We start from the raw sequence: 15,570 nt of genomic DNA, 5'->3' as shown, positions 1-15,570 counted from the left end.
ATGCCAAAATCATCTTTATTTATTAAATAATAACATGCAATCCAATTTCATCAAAATTTGACAACACAAAATGGTTAATTTGTTGGTTAATTGTGAAGAAGACAACCAAGCTTCTAGCTTAGTTAGTGCGAAAATCCAATCTTCAAAAATTAATTTTAAAATCAAATTTTCAATGCATTTCCAAAAATTGAATTAAAATTGATTTTTAATTTTTTTAAAAAATAATTAATTAAATAATTAAATAAATACAAATAATTTAATATTTAATTCAATTTATTAAATATAATATTATTTTAATATAAAATAATATTATTTTTTCCCACTTGTCCTAATTTTTCTAAAAAAAAGATATGAATCCCTATTCATATAATTAATATTTAAATATTATAATTAACTCTATTTGTCCGTTAAATTCGTAATTAAACGTCGATATATAGTATATATCTTACTTTCATTCCTTAAGCCAAGATTTGAACGGTTCAAACTCATTCACCACACTATCTAAGATTTTAGTCCATTTATGAGCTAGTAGAGGGACCTAATGGACCTACAGATCATGAGCTCCAACGATCCGAGATTAACTGGCCAAACTCTTTAACCTAGTTAACCAACATTCGTTAACTAACGGGACACTCCACTAAAGCCCGTAGCTACATTCTCCTCACTAGATATATTTGTGTCCATTTGATATAACCGTCATCGATAAGTCAATCCTTCATAGGTCGTTCATAACTTCAGCTAAGCCAATTACCGATTTACCTCTGAGTTACGTCTTTTCTCCTTAAGTACCACTGTCCACTTAATGAATAATTGATTTAGGATCTAATCACTAAATTCATTCCCTCTCGGGCCAGTGAGAGGATGGGGCCCCTTGTTCAAGACCCGGGAATAGCACTTAAGAGAACGACCTTTCTACTATCCCTAAGTTGGGTAGGGGTGAATTCCGTCTTGCAAATTCTATGTCTCCAGTTATTTACCCCTAAAATGGGAGGAATATTAAGCAGTGCTATTGAGCTTACTCTCACCTATGCAGATCAAGGGATAATTCTGAATAAACAGGAGTTCATAGATAGCTCAAGATTCAGATCAAGTTATCTAAGTCATCGTTAAGTGAAATTAATCAGTGTTAATCGTAAACGGTGTTAATACATAAAAGTGATTATTTCAGGGTCAGTCTTACACAATCTTATTATGTCGAATACCCCCGGTCACATGTCTCTACATGAACAAATCAGGATCACTTCATTTATGATACCTTACAACATTTGTAACAATCATGAAGCGGGCCGTATTCAATAGTGTCTCCAGGAAGAGGTACCTAACTTGATCCATGTACTATAGACTATTTAGGCTACTTACTCGAACTTTGATCCTATTTATGTCTCCACATAAAGTCCAAGTACTCATAATAATAGCCAAGGGTTCGTAGTTTAATTGGATTTAGAATAAACAATTAATTCACTTGAATAACTTCATATGTACTAAAATTCACTTATTTACAAAAACTACGAGTTTTAGGACATATAACCCAACAAACTCTCACTTGGACTAAAACTCCTAGTGGGTTACAACAAAGTTGAGTACAGGAAGAAATACAATAAACTAGGGCATCCCATACCCACAATTTTAATTTCTCCCACTTGTCCTATTTATTCTACTCGTAGTCCTAAACTTTTCAGGTGGCCCTAAAAAATAGTAGCCAGGAGGGCCTTTGTAAATGGATCAGCAATATTGTGCTCAGATGCTATCTGTCTCACAATAACGTCTCCTCTTTGCACAATTTCTCTAATGAGATGGTATTTGCGCTCAATATGCTTTCCGCGCTTATGGCTTTTTGGTTCTTTGGTTCGCTACTACCCCACTGTTATCACAATGTAAAGTGATTGGCAGATGCATGTCTGGAACAACTTCCAGATCATTTAGGAACTTTCTAAGCCACACTGCTTCTTTGGCTGCCTCGCATGCAACAATATATTCTGCTTCCATTGTGGAGTCGGCAATGCAGCTCTGCTTAATACTTCTCCATACTACTGCTCTTCCTTTAAGAGTGAATACCGATCCCGAAGTAGACCTCCTTGAGTCTATATCGGTTTGAAAATCGAAATCAGTGTATCTAGCAAGGATCAGATCCTTATTTCCATACACAAGCACGTAGTTCCTTGTTCTCCTTGATACTTGAGGATATTCTTAATGGAAGTCCAATGTGCAAACTTGGGATTGGACTGATACCTACTGACAATTCCTACTGCAAAACAAATGTCTGGTCGTGTACATAGCATTACATACATCAGACTCCCGACAGCTGATGCGTAGGGAACTCGTCTCATATCCTCAACCTCTTGAGGTGTCTTAGGACATTGTTCCTTTGACAAATGTATTCCATACCTGAAAGGTAGAAGACCTCTCTTGGAATCATGCATCTTAAACCTAGACAACACTTTGTCTATATATGATGCTTGAGACATAGCTAGCTTTCTGTTCTTACGGTTCCGAACTATTTGGATCCCAAGAATATATTGAGCTTCTCCCATATCTTTCATTTGAAATTGAGTTGCTAGCCAATTCTTAATGTCAATAAGGTATCCTACATTATTTCCAATAAGTAAGATATCTTCTACATATAGAACAAGAAATGCTACAGTGGAGTTGATGATCCTTTTGTATACACAAGGTTCATCAATGTTTTGTTCAAAGCCATAAGATTTGACTGCAGCATCAAATCTCATATTCCAGGATCTAGATGCCTGTTTTAATCCATAAATCGATCTATTCAGCTTGCAAACCTTTTGCTCCTGACCCTGGTCTATGAACCCTTCTGGTTGGACCATGTGGATATTCTCTTCAAGATTGTCATTTAGGAAGGCAGTCTTGACATCCATTTGCCAAATTTCATAATTATAAAAAGTGGCAATGGATAAAAGTACCTTATTGATTTTATCATAGCAACAGGTGAGAAGGTTTCTTCATAGTCTACCCTCTCTACTTGGGTATAACCCTTTGCTACTAATCAGGCTTTATAGGTCTGTACCTTCCCCATATGGTCTCGTTTACGTTTGTAAATCCATTTACAATCGATAGGTCTTACCTCATCAGGTTGATCTACTAGTTCCTAGACTGAATTGAAGTATATAGACTCCATTTCGAGGTCCATGACTTTAACCCACTGATCTCGATCAACATCATTCATTGCTTGTTTATAGGTCAATAGATCCTCTAAGCCATCATCAGGTATGGTGACTTCGGTTTCAGCTAAACCTATATAGCGGTCAGGCTTTCTAACAACCCTCCCACTATGTCGAGGCTCTCTCAACTTTTGAGATTGACGTGACGGAGTAGATGTGCTTGGTCTATCAACGACTCTTGTTGATTGGCCAGTTTGCTCAGCAACTCTTGTTGATCTATCTGTAGCATTTTTTGAAATCTCTTCTAATACTAGTTTACTGCGTGGTTTATGATCACGTATGTAGTCTTCCTCTAGGAATTTGGCATTTATTGATACAATTACCTTTTCATCTTGAGGATCATAAAATAGCCCACCTCTCGTTTCTTTAAGGTATCCTATAAATAGGCATAATTTTGAACGACGTTCCAATTTTTTAGGATTTTGCACCAATACATGTGCTGGGCAACCCCAGATCCGGAAGTGACGTAAACTAGCTTTATGCCCTGTCCATAACTCATAGGGTGTTTCTGAAACACTCTTAGAGGGAACGTTATTCAGAATATAAACCACGGTCTCCATTGCGAATCCCCAAAAGGAGTTAGGCAACGATGCGTAACTCATCATCGAATGAACCATATCTAACAAGGTTTTTTTTTCTCCTTTCAGATACACCATTCTGCTGTGGCGTACTAGGTGTAGAGAGTTGAGACTTAATTCCATGTTCTATCATATAGTCCTGGAATTTTATGTCCATATACTCCCCACCTCGATCAGATCGAAGTGTTTTAATAGTTTTACCTAATTGGTTCTCAACCTCGATCTTAAATTCCTTGAACTTTTCAAGGGTTTCAGATTTATGATTCATTAGGTAAATATAACCGTACCTTAAATAATCATCAATAAAGCTGATGAAATATTCATACCCTCATCGAGCCTTTACATTCATTGGTCCACAAATGTCTGAATGCACGAGTTCTATGGGTTCTTTGGCTCGAAGACCTTTTCCAATAAAAGATCTCTTTGTCATTTTTCCCTTGAGACAAGACTCACATGGTAGTAGAGAGTTATCTTCTAACTTGTTTAGAAGTCCATTCTTGACCAATCTCTCAATCCTATTGAGATTAATGTGACCAAGTCTTAAGTGCCAAAGATAAGTACTTTAAGAAACGCGTCGCCGTTGTTTTTGAGTTTCGGCCGTTTTAAATATTTCAGTATTGTAAATAGCCTTAACTCTGGTTGGTTTTAACTTATATAAGTTATTATTTAAGTTTGCAGAACAAATTTGTACACCTCTTTTAGTAATGAATGCTTCATTAATTTTAAAAGAAACTCTGTACATATGTTCAATCAAATAAGAAATAGATATTAAATTCCTCTTGCAAGAGGGTACATACAGAAAATTTTCTAAGTATATATATCTATTTCCAAAAAATAACTTTACATCTCCCACTGCCAAAGCTGAGATACGCTCCCCTGATCCAACCTGAAGAGTTATTTCACCACGTTCTAGTTGTTTCCAGGAACTAGTTTCCTGAAAAGAAGAACAAACATGATTAGTGGTTCCTAAATCCAGTATCCAAGTAGAATTATTATTCTCAACTATGCATGTTTCTAGAACCAGTAAATCGTATTTACCTTGGTTCTCTTTTCCAACCTTCTTATCGGCAAGGTACTTTGGGCAGTTCTTTTCCAGTGCCCATCACCGTTGCAGTAGAAATATTTTCCTTTCTCTGCAACGGGCTTTTTTTTTCTCTTGCAGTAGTAGTAGGAGGTGTTTTCCCTTTCCCTTTTCCTTTCTTCTTCTGAATACCTTTATTCTTTGGGACAAATTTATTTCCAGAGGTAGATCCCTTTTGGAATCTCCTCTTTGAGGTAGTAGCAACATTTGCCTCTGCCTCAGAACCTTTATTTTTCAATAAGGACTGGTAAATCTGTAACTCATTGAGAAGAGGGGTAAGATTATAATCTATTTTGTTCATCATGGTGTTAGTTCTGAACTGGAAAAAGCTCTTCGGAAGAGACTCCATGATGAACCCTACTTGGCTCTTCTTGTTCATGACAGCCCCGTTTACTTCCGCGATGTTGAAGTGGACCATCATGTCCAGAACATGTTCCCTAACATTCATTCCTTCTTTCATCCGGCAATTGTAAACATATTTGATAGCATCATGCATAGCCGAGGAGGATGGTTGTCCAAATAGGGCTTGCAGTGAGTCCATGATCTCCTTAGCGGTGACCATTTTTTCATGCTTTTTGGATAGTATATCTGATATACTTGCCAAAATATAGACTTTGGCTTTTTCATTAGCCTTAGTCCATTTTTCATGAGCATCCCGAACAGTTCGGTTTGCATTCTGAGCAGAAACTAGAGGACATTCCTCCATTAAAACAAACCTCAGATCGTCAATAACTAGTATAGTGTTTAAATTAGATTTCCATGTTCCATAGTTATCACCGTTAAGTTTCTCAGAAGTTAATAGTTGAACTATAGATGTACTCATTGCTGAAAGAAATGAACAAGTTTAATTAGTGAATTTACTCTAAATTTTAATCCAATTGATTTAGCAAGTAATAATGTACCCATATTTCATAATCTATTTTGCAACGATACTTCAGTGAGTCAGAATGGCCTCTACCGAAGGGCAGTCGACCACTCCTTCACTGAATCAAGAAACTATTGACTAAATACTAATACCAAATTAACTCTTATTCTTATAGTATTTAGTTACCGTTTCTTTGGTCAAGAACTTTAATAACACTTAGTAAGTCTTGTAAGTGTATACCCTCCATTTTCGAATCACAAAGATCAGAATCAAAACAAGCCCTTGAAGGAGAAACAAAAATGGACCTAAGTAACTCTATCCATTTTTGGAGTTCACGGAGTTCCGAATCCTATGTTACAAACCCTCCGAAGGGATAGGCGCCTATAAACGCCAAGCAGGTGCAACATAGGAATCTCACGGTGTGACCTAATAGAAGAGACCGTAGGATGTGTTGACACACACCCTTCACCCACTTACTATGAAATACTTCCCCTATTCACCTTGTTATTGACCCATGAAAACACTTTTCGAAGGGAGGTTGCCCAAATAGCAACTCGAAGCCGAGCATGGGATTTCACGTTTGAACTCTTAGGGACGTGAGAGAAATGATAATGTATCATATACATTATTAATCTCCCACTGAAGTGTTGTAATTTAATTGGGTATTTACTTGGTTATATTCCGGCTAAATATATACAACCTAAGTCTATGTGAACAATCCAAGTATAACGTTTATACTGGTTTGTATTAACCTATGATGTTTAAGTGATTTAAATCATTTTAACTCACCTTACACCGCTCTCGCATGCTCATTTTAATCGGGTTAACTTAACTCAGACGTCAACTCTATCCCAGGTAGGAGGTGTTCCGTAAACCGTCAACTTAAATACCTCCAGCCTTAGACAGGATTTTGTTGGGTGAGTTTTGTAAACACAATTTTACAAGATATCGACCTAATTTTAACAATTTTGCAATTATCTTTGTTATAGATTTTAAAATTCTAATTTATTTTATAACAATTATAAAATAAATAATTCAAAAAACCATAACATATATATACATTTCATTAATTAATATAACTAATTATATTAACACTCATGAAATTAAAATAATCATGCATAAAATACATTATAACATTTATAACATACATAAAATGCATGAAACATGTTTATCCTATGGTGGGGATTTAAGTCTATATGGCATACTATATGCACAAATAAATTTAAATTACTTAAACATACATTCATAATGCATAAATAAATTTAAAACACGCTAAATTGGACCAGTTTTGGCATCTTTAGCAAGCAAAAACCTAAATTATTACAATAATAATTTTTAAAAAAAACTACTTGAACCAGCTTGAAACACCTCGAAAACGGGCTGAACCGGCTGAAATAGGGTTGAACCGATCCAAAAAAGGTTGAGCCGATCAAACTTTGACCTTTGACCGGTCAACTTCATCTTCTTCTTCCTCCAGTGAGTTCAACCAGAAGAAAAAGAAAAAAAAAATTCTGCTATGTTTTCCTTCTTCATGAGCACTTCTCGGTTCTCTTTGAAATTCAGCCAAATTACAACTCGATAAATCTTGAGAAAAATAAAGACTCTTCCCAACTCATTAACGAGCAAAACGCCTAGATTAATTACAACAATTGACCACAAATGCAGGGTAAAAAAAATGCCAAATCTAGAAAAACCAATTTAGCTCCTATAAACATTCATCTCATGAATTAAGCCCCACCAAAGAAAATTGAGTGAAATTAATTAGCTTTGATACCAATTGCAGGATAAATGAGCATGCAACAGAAGTTGATTTGATCAATTTTCACTCTAAGATGCTCAATTTAGAGGATTAAACATGCAATTAAAAAAGGAAAAACAAAGTTTCAAGAACACTTACACTTGAAGCTCCAAATTCTCCTTCAATTCTTGATGAATTTCAGCACCACTTGGTTGTAGACCACCACAAGAGTCTTCTCTACTATTGTCTAGGTTTAGATTGGATGGTGGGATCCAAATTTGTGGTGAATTTGAGAAGGAATGAAGGTTGGGAAGAAGATGAACAATGGATTGAATTTTACAAAATTAACCTTTTATTTCACAAAATTCTTAACCAGTTTTATGCCAAAATCATCTCTATTTATTAAAGAATAAAATGCAATCCAATTGCATCAAAATTTGACAACACAAAATGGTTAATTTGTTGGTTAATTGTGAAGAAGACAACCAAGCTTCTAGCTTAGTTAGTGGGAAAATTAGTGGGAAAATCCAATCTTCAAAAATCAATTTTAAAATCAATTTTTCAATGAATTTCCAAAAATTGAATTAAAATTGAATTTTAATTTTTTTTAAAAAATAATTAATTAAATAATTAAATAAATACAAATAATTTAATATTTAATTAATTTAATTAAATATAATATTATTGTAATATAAAATAATATTATTTTTTTCCCACTTGTCCCGATTTTTCTAAAAAAAACGATATGAATCCCTATTCATATAAATAATATTTAAGTTATATTTAAATATTATAATTAACTCTATTTTTTCGTTAAATTCCTAATCGTATATATCTTACTTTCATTCCTTAAGTCAAGATTTGAACGGTTCAAACTCATTCACCACACTATCTAAGATTTTAGTCCATTTATGAGCTAGTAGAGGGACCTAATGGACCTACAGATCATGAGCTCCAACGATCCGAGATTAACTGGCCAAACTCTTTAACCTAGTTAACCAACATTCGTTAACTAACGGGACACTCCACTAAAGCCCGTAGCTACATTCTCCTCACTAGATATATTTGTGTCCATTTGATATAACCGTCATCGATAAGTCAATCCTTCATAGGTCGTTCATAACTTCAGCTAAGCCAATTACCGATTTACCTCTGAGTTACGTCTTTTCTCCTTAAGTACCACTGTCCACTTAATGAATAATTGATTTAGGATCTAATCACTAAATTCATTCCCTCTCGGGCCAGTGAGAGGATGGGGCCCCTTGTTCAAGACCCGGGAATAGCACTTAAGAGAACGACCTTTCTACTATCCCTAAGTTGGGTAGGGGTGAATTCCGTCTTGCAAATTCTATGTCTCCAGCTATTTACCCAGTCTTATCCCTAAAATGGGAGGAATATTAAGCAGTGCTATTGAGCTTACTCTCACCTATGCAGATCAAGGGATAATTCTGAATAAACAGGAGTTCATAGATAGCTCAAGATTCAGATCAAGTTATCTAAGTCATCGTTAAGTGAAATTAATCAGTGTTAATCGTAAACGGTGTTAATACATAAAAGTGATTATTTCAGGGTCAGTCTTACACAATCTTATTATGTCGAATACCCCCGGTCACATGTCTCTACATGAACAAATCAGGATCACTTCATTTATGATACCTTACAACATTTGTAACAATCATGAAGCGAGCCGTATTCAATAGTGTCTCCAGGAAGAGGTACCTAACTTGATCCATGTACTATAGACTATTTAGGCTACTTACTCGAACTTTGATCCTGTTTATGTCTCCACATAAAGTCCAAGTACTCATAATAATAGCCAAGGGTTCGTAGTTTAATTGGATTTAGAATAAACAATTAATTCACTTGAATAACTTCATATGTACTAAAATTTACTTATTTACAAAAACTACGAGTTTTAGGTCATACAACCCAATTGAATTGTGTTTGGTAATACTTGATGAGACCAAGGCTGTGGAGCTTGCAAAATGGAAAATCCACATTGTGAATGGGCTAAGGAATGGCCAAATCCTATATGTTCATTGTAAATCCAAAGAAATGATTTAGGAGAACACAAACTAAATGTTGGGAGTGAATTCAATTGGAGATTTAGAGTAAACTTTTGGAATACGATGTTGTTCTGGTGTTACTTACAGAAGCCAAATGCACAACATTTATCATTTCAAGCCTTTTGGATTGAGAGCACATCAGTTTGGCTCTATAATATGTGCTACGATTCTAACTTCATTTGGATTGCTAAAGATGACAGAGTTTATTTAAAAGACAACACTAATCATAAATATGTTTTGATTCATAAGTGGGAATGACTATGCACCAAAAACACATTGCTCCATTATTATAAAGGGTTGGTTTGGATCAATATAAAGTTTTAACTACTGTGAAGTTTTTTTTTTCCTGGGTGTTTAAGTGGCCATATCAACGAAATTTGAGTAAATATAACTAAGAAGTAATTAACATGTAATTTCTTTTCTTGAAATTGGAGGTTTACATAATGTTCATACCTTTGTATGTTTATTGCAATGAATAAAAGGGAAAAAGAAAATGAAAATTAACATCTCTTTTATACTATCTTATTTCTCTTAATGGAATTTAGAGGTTTAGTATTTAGAAAAAAGAAAACTATTATTGTTGTACTATAAATCTTGTTCAACTTTACACGTCTCACAATTCTTTTCTTCTTTTCATTTCATTTTTCCATTATTTGTACATTGATTTGTCTTTCTAGTTCTTGGTTCTCATGGTATTAATCTAAGAGCAATATAAATTGAGTAAATTTAAAATTGTTAGTCACTTGAAATACTGTTTTATAAGTGAATAATAATTAAGGAGGTTAAGTTAAGGATAAGAAGATTTTAATCGTCTTAAATTTACAATCTTGGAAATGTAATATTAGTTGCATTAGAATTTAATATTTAAAACCCCGATCTTATTGTTTCAAAATTTTTATCCAAATATTTTGAGACAATAAATTAGAAAATAACTTGAAAAATTGTCAAAGAATTTTTTTAAATAAAAAAAGAAATGGAAAATGAGGGGGAAAAGAAGACAAAAAGGGAAAAGGAAAAAGAAGCCCTCGCCCCATCTTTTTTCTCTCTTTTTAATGTCCTCGACATTTTCAACACGAGTCCTTATCGTATTCTTTGATCTGACACTCATTTGCTTCTCGTGGAAGATGCTCAAAAGATCTCACAACATAGAATTTATTTTTTAGGCAAACATATTTAACTTTGAAATTCCTAAAATTGAGTTATTAAAAAGGAAGGTACACTTTATTGGTAAAGACTGTGGCGGATCAAGAACGTCATGTTAAGGAGGCATAATTGCATATAAGCGATTTCACTTCTTTTGAAACAAAAAGACATATAAGGTTAAGTTACAGGTTCATAAGGCTAGTCTTGTCGTATGTTATGGGCAGCATGATTTCCATATCTTTTAACTGTTTTAATATTTTCGTTTAGGAGTTATGTATTATTCAGATATTTGAAAGAAAAATTTTCACAGATAAAAAAAATGATAAAATATTTACAGTAATAGCAAAAAAAAAAAAAATGATAGACACTCATAGACTTCTATGAGCCTCAATCAAAGAAGATTAAAATTTTTCTATTTAATGTAAATATTTTTTCTTATTTTTGTATTTTTGGAAAACCCCCTACTTGAAAATAATGAATGGTCTATTATTTATGATAAATTACAAATATACTTTAAACTCGGTTGTATCAAATTAGAGATTTAATTAACCCAAACTGAAATACAATTTAAAGAATTAAGTTTTAGGCCCTAGGCCAAAGAGTTCAAAATCTAAATTAAACACATGATCGCCTTGGTATTTGTTCCAAGACTTGACAATGTCATTCTTGCATGTGTTAAACTGCTTTTCAGAGTGAAAACTATACCCACAAACCATTTGAAAGCAAGTTTCTTTCAATGAAATCCATTACATTCATGAATTTATTTGTTGATTTTACACGTATTGAGTATTTGAAGTACAATCAACGTTTTGGTTGATAATTTGGATAAAATGAAAAGAGTTTAACACAAGGAGGAAGTATTCACAACATAAAAATCCCCCACAGTACCACTAAAGTTATGTTATTCATTAGTCTCTATAGATATATCCTTCCAAAATATAATTATAACGTTGTAATTGCTTAACTTTATTTTAGTGAATTTTCTTACTGTAGTCACATTGTCCCCTAAACATAAGTTGGACTTCGCTAAAGATGCAAACCAAAATTGTGTTAATGCTCCCTAACTGGAAAAGAAGTAGACGGAGGCTCAAGAAGAAGCATCCTCTTAAAGCTCATGAAGACTCAGTGCTATTTTCAATGGTGTTGATAAAATTACGTTTCGTTAATCAATTCATTCATCTTTGTAAAAGAAGCTTGAGACATACTACATGTAGCTCATGAGGGAACACCCAAAGTTAAAATGTCAAGACTTCAATTACTTACCTTACATTTCGAAAACTTGAAAATGCTAGATGATTGGACCATTTTTGAATTTTATGTTTGTCTTCTTTATATTCCATATGAATCACTTGTCTTAAGAGAGAAGTGTTAAGAAGGAAAAGCTTGTTAGAAAAGTTATTAGATCCCTGCCTAAATGATTTGACATGAAGGTAGTGGCTATTGAAGGGAATCAAAATATTGCTAAAATTAAAGTTGATGAGCTAATGGGATCTCTTCTCCCTTTTGATATGACCTTGCACATCCAACCCGAGAAGAACAACAAAGGAAGACCCTATAGGTTTAAGTTTACTATGAGTTTCTTCTAAGTTAACATTTCATGTAGCTGAAAACATGGGCGAATGTCATGACTACAAAGGATACCATTCTACTCTAGAAGAAGGAGCGTCTCTTTCTTTTGGTTGTTTGATTTTTTTTTAATGAGTCTCAGTAGTAATAATGGTATAAAGTATAATACAATATCACAAGCTTCCCACCCCCAAACTCAAAGTTGTCGACATCCCCATGATCAAAGAGAAATGAAGAACACAAAATAAATAGGAATGAGAATCATATGGAGAGAATGAAAAATACATAATATTTTTATAAATTAAATTCTTGAAACTTTCCCTCCTTTAAAAAAAGTCTCATAACAACGTATAAAAATCAAAAGAAAACTAGTCGCCTAATTTTTTGTTTTCGTATATCCCCATAAACAGCTGCATTGTTTTTTTTTATAACTGACAAGCTATACTAGAGAAACAAACACATTACTATCCAAAAATGTTGTTATTTTATAACTAACTTCTCTTAATAGTATAGACTTATATAGATTTTTTTTTACAAACGAGATTGCATAAAAATCCATTACACTAATGGTCATGCTACATCCCAAATTTTTGTAGAAAATCTCAAAGTTGTTTTCTAAGTGCAATATGATGAACCAAATGAAAATCTGAAACTTGCAGAAGCCAAATGCACAACATTCATCATTCAAGCCTTTTGGATTGAGAGCACATCAATTTGGATTTCTAATTGCATTTGGCTTGCTAAAGATGATGGAATTTATTCGAAAGACAACACTAATCATAAAGATGTCTTGATTCATAAGTGGGAATAACTATGCACCAAAAACACATTACTCCATTATTATAAAGGATTGGTTTGGATCAATTTAAGGTCTTGGGTACTGTGAAGTTTTTTTTTTCTGTGTGTTTAAGTGGCCGCATCAACAAAATATGAGTAAAGATATCTAAAAAATAATTGACATGTAATTTTTTTTCTTGAAGTTGGAGGTTTACATAATGTTCATACCTTCATATGTGTTATTGCACTAAATAGAAGGGAAAAAGAAAATGAAAATTATCTACATCCATTTTGTACATCTTATTTCTCTTAAATGGAATTTAATGGAATTTAGAGGTTTAGTATTCACCAAAAAGAAAATTAATCTTGTTGTACTAAAAATCTTGTTCAACTTTACATGTCTCATAATCATTTTGTTCTTTTCATTTCATTTTTCCATTATTTGCATGTTCATTTTCAAAATAGGAAAAATGACAAACTATCTACAGAAATAGGAAAAAAAAAAAAAAACAAACAATAATAGATACTGATGGACTTCTATCAGTATCTATCAGTGATAGAGTTCTATCAGTTTCTATCACTAATAGACTGATAGACTCCTATCAGCCTCTATCAAAGAAGACTAAAATTTTGCTATTTTGTGTAAATAGTTTATTTTTTTTTTAATTTTTGAAAAACCCCCTGTTTGAAAATAATAACTGATCTATTATTTATGATAAATTACAAATTTACTTTAAAATCGATTGTATCAAATTAGAGATTTAATTAATCTAAACTGAAATGCAATTTAAAAAAGGTTTAAAAAACCAAGCTTACAACATTCCTTTTTTGTTACCATCCAAATAAAGATTTAAGTTTCAAGCCCTAGGCCCAAAATTTGAAATCTAAATTAAACACATGATGGTCTTGGTATTCTTTTCTATTCTCTAGACCTAACAATGTCATTCTTGCTTATCTTAAACTGCTTCTCAAAGTGAAGACTATCCCCACAAACCATCTGAAAGCAAGCTTCTTTTATCGAACGTCATTACATTCATGAGTTTATTTGTTTATTGTTCACCTATTGAGTATTTTAAGTATAATCAAAGTTTTGGGTCATCATTTGGACAAAATGAAGAGTTAAACACAAGGAGGAATCATTCACAACATAAAACCCCTCACAATACCACTAAAGTTAAGTTATTTATTAGTATATGTAGATGTTTCCTTTCATAACATAATTACGACATTATAATTGCTTAACTTTATTGTAGTGAAGTATCTTTCTCTAGTCACACTGCCCCCCATAGCATGTTGGTGAAGAAGCTTTGACTCAAATACCTCAGGTTTTTTTATTTATTTATAACTAACTTTGTAAATGGTCAGCTGGTATACTCTATAAATACCTTTGATCCTTAAAACAAAATAGAGAGAGTTATCATAATTTTTCCTAGTTTTCTGTAAATAATAAAAACTTTACGTAATCTTCATTAGTAAAGAACTCAGATTCCCGTGGACATAGGAAATCTTGCCGAACCACGTAAACACTGTGTCTCACCTTCTTGCCTTATTTTTCTTGTTCAAACGATTGCTTTCTTTACTGCAAATCGTGTGCCATTCATTCACTATTCAAATCGCATCGAATAATCTGAGTATCAAGTTCAATCGTGCATCAGTCTTCTCTATCGCGTTGCATTGAGTTGATCGTTTTCACCTTCGAGTCGGACCGAGTATGGTTCAAGAATCTTCAAGTAAGATCGAGTCTCATGTAGCATCTAGTAGGAAGACGTTGAGCAGAGTATCAAGGATTTGGCAGAATATTTCTGAGCCTTTTCTTCATCTTTCCAGCGTTGATCTTGAGTATTTGGGCCTTGTGAAGAGTGACTAGCCCAACAATTTGTGGTATCAGAGCATTTGAAAATCATCAAGGTCATTTTTCTTGGAGCATCAAGATACTCAAGAAGTCTAGACTCGATACTCCATCAGATCAGGAATGGTTGTTGCAAGGTATGAAATTGAGAAGTTCGATGGGAAGGGAAGTTTTGGCCTATGAAAGGCCAAGATCAAAGCTATTCTGGGACAATAGAGAGCACAAAAGGCCCTTTTAGACCTGTTAACTCTACCATCTACTATATCAGCTCAAGAAAGGGAAGACATGGAGCTTACAACATATGGGACACTGGTTCTTAATCTTAATGATAATATTTTGAGACAAGTGATTGATCAAGACAGGACCTACATGATGTGGGTCAAGCTGGAAGGTCTTTTGCAACCAAGGATGTCCCCAACAAGATGTATCTAAGGGAGAAGTTCTTCACGTTCAAGATGGATTCTTCCAAGCCTCTTTCAGATAATTTGGATGAGTTTAAGAGAATAATTTCATAGATCAAGAGCCTTGGCGAGAAAACTGGCGATGAAAATGAAGCTTTTGTGTTATTAAACTCTCTACCCGAAGCCTACAAGAAGGTGAAGAATGCCTTGAAATATAGCAGAGAATCAGTTACCTTTGATGCCATCATTTCAACATTAAGAACTAGAGAGTTAGAGCTTCAGTCAGTCAAGAAGGAGCAGACTAGTGTAGAGGGGTTGTTTGTT

This window comes from Benincasa hispida, chromosome 9 (genome assembly GCF_027475165.1).
Source record: "Benincasa hispida cultivar pf3 chromosome 9, pf3_genome.v1.1, whole genome shotgun sequence".
Classification (NCBI taxonomy): Eukaryota; Viridiplantae; Streptophyta; class Magnoliopsida; order Cucurbitales; family Cucurbitaceae; genus Benincasa; species Benincasa hispida.
The sequence above is the reverse complement of the archived record's forward strand: the minus strand, read 5'-3'. Positions refer to the sequence as shown.